Source organism: Papio anubis, chromosome 8, assembly GCF_008728515.1.
Source record: "Papio anubis isolate 15944 chromosome 8, Panubis1.0, whole genome shotgun sequence".
Taxonomy (NCBI): domain Eukaryota; kingdom Metazoa; phylum Chordata; class Mammalia; order Primates; family Cercopithecidae; genus Papio; species Papio anubis.
This window is the reverse complement of record NC_044983.1, coordinates 8,499,999-8,506,624: the sequence shown is the minus strand read 5'-3', so window position 1 is coordinate 8,506,624 and position 6,626 is coordinate 8,499,999. Positions and strand designations below refer to the sequence as shown.

Genomic DNA, 6,626 nt, shown 5'->3' with positions numbered 1-6,626 from the left:
GGTGTTTAATCACCAGAATAATAGAAGCATCACAAAATATAGTAACAGGATGGCCCAGGGTGAGAGAAGCAAAGCGTATGCAGAGTCTGGCTTGTACTTGTAAGGCTTCCCTGCCAGCACAGTCTTCCTCTCGATCCAAAGCAGATAATTGGACACCTCCATGTACACTCCAGGCATGTTCTTCTGGCCACAGCCCACACTCCAGCCAGTAATGCCCAGCTGGTACCATGTGCTTTGGTTGTTTTTCTGGCAAACCAGAGGCCCCCCTACTGTCACCCTAGGAAAGAAAGGTTGTTTGGGAGGGGAAGGGGCAGGAACAAGTTACTCCTATAGCCTACTGAGGTGCAGCCCGCTGGCATAGGCAAAAAGCACTTATGGCACCTTTTGATGGGCAGATTTTTTTTTTTTAAGAGTCAGGGTCTTGCTCTGTTGCCCAGGCTGAAGTGCAGTGGTGCAATCATAGCTCACTGCAATTTTGAACTGGACTCAAGCCATCTTCCTGCCTTGGCTTCTGAAAGGGCTGGGATACAGCCTTTGGGATAATGGTTTTGATTAGTCTCTCCAACCGTATAGCTATGCTCTGGGACTGCTGGAAAAGAAAACAATTTGGTCAACAAGGACTCTCAATCATCACCATCTAGTCTTATACATTAGTTTTATTATTATTTTTGAGACAGAGTCTCACTCTGTCGCCCAGGCTGAGGTGCAGTGGTGCAATCTCAGCTCACTGCAACCTCTGCCTCCTGGGTTCAAGCGATTCTCCTGCCTCAGCCTCCCAACTAGCTGGGACTACATGCAAATGCCACCATGCCTGGCTAATTTTTGTATTTTTGGTAGAGAAGGAGTTTCACCATGTTGGCCAGGCTGATCTTGGACTCCTGACTGCAGGTGATCTACCCACCTCGGCCTCCCAAAGTGCTGGGATTACAGGCGTGAGCCACCGCGCCCGGCTCGTGCATTAATTTTAATACAACAAGGGCTGGTTTTATAATCTATTTTACCTTTAAGCACTTTTGTATGTTTTTTTCAAAATTCTTCACATTTTCCCCGCCTTTTCACACCAAATCCATTTTCAGCCAACCCATTTTTCTCTTTCTGTATAGTTCACAATAACAAAAAGTAAAAAACACCAACAAGGCCGGGTGCGGTGGCTCATGCCTGTAATCTCAGCACTTTGGGAGGCCGAGACGGGCGGATCATGAGGTCAGGAGATGGAGACCACCCTGGATAACACGGTGAAACCCCGTCTCTACTAAAAATACAAAAATTAGCTGGGCGTTGTGGCAGGCACCTGTAGTCCCAGCTACACGGGAGGCTGAGGCAGGAGAATGGCGTGAACCCAGGAGGCGGAGCTTGCAGTGAGTGGAGATCGCACCACTGCACTCCAGCCTGGGAGACAGAGCGGGACTCCATCTCAAAAAAAAAAAAAAAAAAACAACAACAACAAAAAAAACACCAACAAAATAGGTCACTGGAGGAATACAGTAGATATTCAAACTGACTTGTGCCAATGCAAAAATTACAAATATTGTATCAAAATGTTATCTTGTGGCACAAAACACTGAATTATAAACAACTTACAGATCCTAAAACATCCTGAAAAAGATTGCCAAATAGCACAAATAAATGGAGCAGGCGTGATTAATGTGAAAATTGAGGAATATGGTGACTCTCATGGTTTTCCAGGTTTCCCCAAACCTTTCGGACCTTTGAAAAAATTCGATTAAAAATTAATGTATAGTGCTCACTTCGGCAGCATACATCCTAACCCTGGAACAATGCAGAGAAGATTAGCATGGCTCCTGCGCAAGGATGACATGCAAATTCGTGAAGCGTCCCATATGTTTACATCACACACCAGGGCCTGTTGGGGAGGGAGTGGGGGCCAAGGGGAGGGAGAACATTCATACAAATTCCTAATGCATGCTGGGCTTAAAACCTAGATGACAGGTTGGTGGGTGCAGCAAACCACCATGGCACATGTCTACCTGTGTAACAAGCCTGCACATTTATGCCAGAACTTAAAGTAAAAGAAAATAAAAAGAAATGTGTAATGATAAAAAGCTGGAAAACTCAGATATGGAAAAAGACCATGAAGAATACCCATAACTACATAAATAAGTGCATTTATATGTAAACACACACTACACGATGAGCAGACTTTTTTTTTCCATACACGATTTTATACACGATTGTGTATGAAAGGAATATTTCAGGAAGAATACATATCCATATAACTGGCTTTGGCGAGGGGACTGAGAACGAGCGTAAGAGGTGAACTTCCTCTTCGCTGTGCAGCCATCTTACTGCTTGAACTTCCTTTATCATGTATTCAAATAAATAAATGAAATCAACAATCCTTCTAATTCCACCCATGCAGAGGCAACTCCTATTGCCACCTTCAGATGTAACTTTCCACACCCTTGTCTATCAATGTGCACCCATCAGATTTTACAGAGATAGGATCAGGATTTCATATTGTTTCACAGCTTATAAGGCTTTATTTTCAAAAATGTTAAGTGACACACAAAACGTTGAAAAAAAATCACCCCTCGATGTGTTGCAAGTCCAAATACAAAACATGAAAACAAATAACTCCCTTGCCAAAGCTGGATATGGGTTTATTTTATTTTTTTAACCAGATTGCTGTTATGAAGAAATTGCTGTGTTCATCAACTTACTTTGAACAAAGCTGTTCTTTACCAAATGCCCGGAAGTCACTGGAAAGTCTCACGACCTTGCTTTAAAATGAAGAATTATAATTGTCTTTCTGAAGATGAGGGAGCTGCGCGAAGGATGTCAGGTACAACAGCGGTACGGTTTGGATCTTAAATTTCTGAAGCCACATAGACCTTCATTCAAACTCCAGTGTGAATATTCAGTTGAATGAATCTGAACAGTTTCTTAAGCAGTTTAAGGCTCAGTTTTTACAGTGATGGTAAAAGTTACATCTCTCCTGCAGGACAGCTCTGTGAATGGAAGGAAACAGCTAAATCCAGGTCTTTATACATGGCAAGCATTGACTCAGTGGTAACTCCTGCTATTTTTGTGGTTTTTAGACCAGGCAGATCTAGGCATGACTACAGTAGGTTTTTCCTGGGACACAGAAGGCGGTTCTAATCTCAGAAGGCGGGATGCCTTTGATAGAATTCTGGGCCTGTAATTCACTTTGCTGGGGTGTCCTCAGCAAGACTTTCAGCTTCTCTGATCCTCATTTTTCTTATCTGAAATAGGCCTGTCTCGCAGAGCTAATTCCCAATACTTCTGTGTATTTGTGGCAGCTGTGTGTATGCTATTGAGAACTGGATGGGAGTGAAAGACAGTGATGAAGACAACAGTCTATGTAGCATCTCCTATTACCCATTCGCTCAGTGCTTCATGTGCATTACCTCACTGAATTCTCACAACAGCCCAAAAAGGTAGGAACTCTTATAATTCCCCTGTTATAGATGAGGAAATCTGAAAAGGCACAGGCACGGGGGACATCTCTTGCTGAGGTCACACAGGCATTTCAAGTAGGGGAGTCAGGAGGGAGAGTGGGTCGTCTGACTTCAGAGCCTGCACTCCTAACCACCGTCCCTCATTGCCTCCCTTTGGTTACAGAGGACCTGTTCTTAAAAGATCTTACAGAGGATCTGGACTGGGCTGAATAGTATCATCCCAAAATTCATGTCCACCCAGAACCTCAGAATGTGACCTCATTTGGAAATAGAGGCTTGGCGGATATAATTAGTTAAATTAAGATGAGGTCATAGTGGATTGAAATAGACCCTAATCCAGTGACCCAGCAGAAATAATTCCTCCGACTGCCCCAGAACCCATCGGGGGCAGGGGGGTCGGGGCTTCACTCTCCATGCCCGCTAGCTCACAGCCCAGCCTGACTGCCCAGGTCACAATAGGGAATGGGTGGAGCCGCCACAGTCCAGACAAAGCAGCCGGGGTCACCCTGAGCCCTGTGCGGTGTGGAGGTCAGGATGGAGCTGGGGGTGAGAGGCTCGGAGTGGGAGGGGCTCCCCAGCCAGCTGTGCTCCTGTAAGAGGCGGTGTCTCAGCTTCATGAACGTGTCAGGACAAAATAGCTGGACGCACGCTCTAGGGATAGCCTTGGGGAATGAGAAAGACTCTGAGGCTGCTGTTCCAAACCACTCAAGTGAAACACCAGAGAGGGCACAGGCTGTTGGACCTTAGCAGTGTCCCTTAGCTTTGTGCCTCTGACGACTCCCCTGTAAACTGTGGATGATGATAGTGCAGCACTGTATGGTTGAGAGGAGTAATGAGCACAGGACATGGCAAATACCACGCCCACGATTTTAATTCTCCCATTTCATCTGTACTAATGTCTTCCTGCAAAGGAAGGCACCTTGACCAACAGTTTCTATGAACAAGACACATCCAAAGTACAGATCCATGCCTGGATCAGCTGCAGGGTGGCTTTTAGTGGTGCAGTTCTTTCATTTCTTTGTTCATGAAGTTATCCAGAGCTCTTTGGAGCACTTTCTACTTGCTGGGCTTGGAGGACAATGCAAAGATGAACAATAGATGTTCTCTGTCTCTTTGAATCTCATAATCATCTGGGAGAGACACATTGGCAGAGAGACTACCTTAATACAATGGGATAAGAGTGTCATTGACAGCCAGGTGAGGAGCACGGTGTGTGGTGGGTGGGAGAAGAGGCCATAGGGAAAATTGTCTATAGGAAATAAGGTTTGTCTGGGGTAAGCCAATTCCCAAAGGGAAAGGCCTGGGGGAAGGGCAGGAAGGCATATGTTACAGTTTAAGCGATGGTCCCCCAAATTCCTGTGTTGATGTTCTAACCCCCAGACCTCAGCATGTGACTTTATTTGGAAGCAGGTCCTTGCAGATGTAATTGATTGAGAGGGGTCATGCTAGAGTAGGACGGGCCCCCAATCCAATATGACTGGTGATCTTATAGAAAGGGGTCATTTGGACACACTCACCCATACAGAGAGAGTCCTATGTGAAGACTGGAGTTGTGCTGCCACAAGCCAAGATGTACCAGAAGCCTGGAGGGAGAAGTGGAACAGATCCTTCCTAGTGCCTTCAGAGGGAGCCCGGTCCTGCTAACACTGGGATTTTGGACTTCTGGCCTCCAGAGCTCCTGATAATATTTCTGTTGTTCTAAGCCTCATAGTTGTGGAACTTTGTTACAGCAACCCTGAAACTCAAGCAGCATTCTACCTGGGCAAAAAAATATGTGCAAAGGTGCAGAGGTGTACGGGAACTGCAGGAACTTCTGAGTTAAATCAGAATTGTTGTTTTGGTGGTTCAAAAATAGGAGAATATTGACAAATTTGCATGGTTCAAGTTAAGCTATCAAGTTGGAATAACGTACCAGGTTGCGTGGTAGGTGGGAGTGGGGGTGAATTTACTGAATAAAGCTCAAATCTGAATAAGCCATCTTCCCTCCTATGTGGCCAATGAATAGTTCTGATAAGAACCCACCGTGGATGTGACAGGTATATGAAGAACAGCTAGTATTACTAATTAATGGCAAGGAGCTATGGTTGTACACATTTTCCAAAATTCTATACATAAGGGAAGTTTGCAAACATTTTCCAAAATTCTATCCATATTCTATTTTAGGGAAAATGACTATGGGACTTTCTTTCTCCAGCTGTTTTGAGGCTTCACATTTTATCTTAAAACCTCTTGGAACTATCCCATCAGAATAACTGAAAGACAGTTAAAACATTAGGCCGTTCATTCATTTTATTGTATGTGGAGTTTTGTCAGAACCAGCATTTACTGTATTTCTCATACCTGTAAGCAAAGCATTAGAATTCAGCAACCTAATGCTTTTCTTTTCTCTGCCAAGCGGGGTCCTGAAATGGGAGAGAAAGCATGTATTTGGGGTTAGTAGAGCAAAACATCTCATCACTGCACTAAGTGTTTGCAAACTTTTAGGCACTGGAGGGCACATGCATATGAGATGGAACAAGGCATAGATAAAAGAATTCCTGCATTGCCTGCCGTCCTGCCCAAAGAAACCACACAAATTCCATGGCAGTCCCAGACTTCAGAAAGGGAGAACACAGCAAGCACCTGCATTATCTTCATTTAGACCCCAAATCATCCAAAAATTGCCTAGCACAGTAGTAGATGAGTTCACATTTGAATCAAAACAGGATTGCATAGAAACATACATCCACATGAAAACCAGTACCCAATGTTCATGGTGGCTTTCTTCTTGATTGCTAAAAACTGGTAACAACCTCAATGTCCATCATCAGGGGAAGGAATGAACAAACTGTGGTGCATCCACACAACAGCAGTGCTACACAGCAGCAAAGAGGAACAGCTGACTGACATGGACAGCAACTCGGATCTCAGGAGCATCGCGCCGAGTCGGAGAAGCCAGACACGAGCCACTGCACACCATGTGATTCCATGGCATTCTGGGAAAGTCAAAACTCCCAGCTTAGAGAACGCATCAGTTGTTGCCAGGGTTTGGGATTCCAGGAAGAGGATGGATTACTAAGGAGCACAGGGGAATGTTTTGGGGTGACGAAAATGTTCTATGTCTCTTTTTTTTTGAAACGGAATTTCGCTCTTGTCACCCAGGCTGGAGTGCAATGGCGTGATCTCGGCTCACTGCATACTCCACCT

At 44.8% G+C, this 6,626-nt stretch overlaps 1 long non-coding RNA gene and 1 other non-coding gene across 2 annotated transcripts; one reads left to right on the top strand and one right to left on the bottom strand.

Moving 5' to 3' along the window:
* Window positions 1–1,740: 1,740 nt before the first annotated feature.
* Window positions 1,741–1,847, top strand: LOC116268814. Its single transcript, XR_004175963.1, has one exon. It is a non-coding gene; the product is annotated as a U6 spliceosomal RNA (small nuclear RNA).
* Window positions 1,848–2,485: 638 nt separating this feature from the next.
* On the bottom strand, window positions 2,486–3,451 carry LOC103886615. The gene is made up of 2 exons (XR_650371.4): window positions 3,390–3,451; window positions 2,486–3,302 (listed from the first exon to the last, which is right to left on the bottom strand). It is a non-coding gene; the product is annotated as an uncharacterized LOC103886615 (long non-coding RNA).
* Window positions 3,452–6,626: the final 3,175 nt, after the last annotated feature.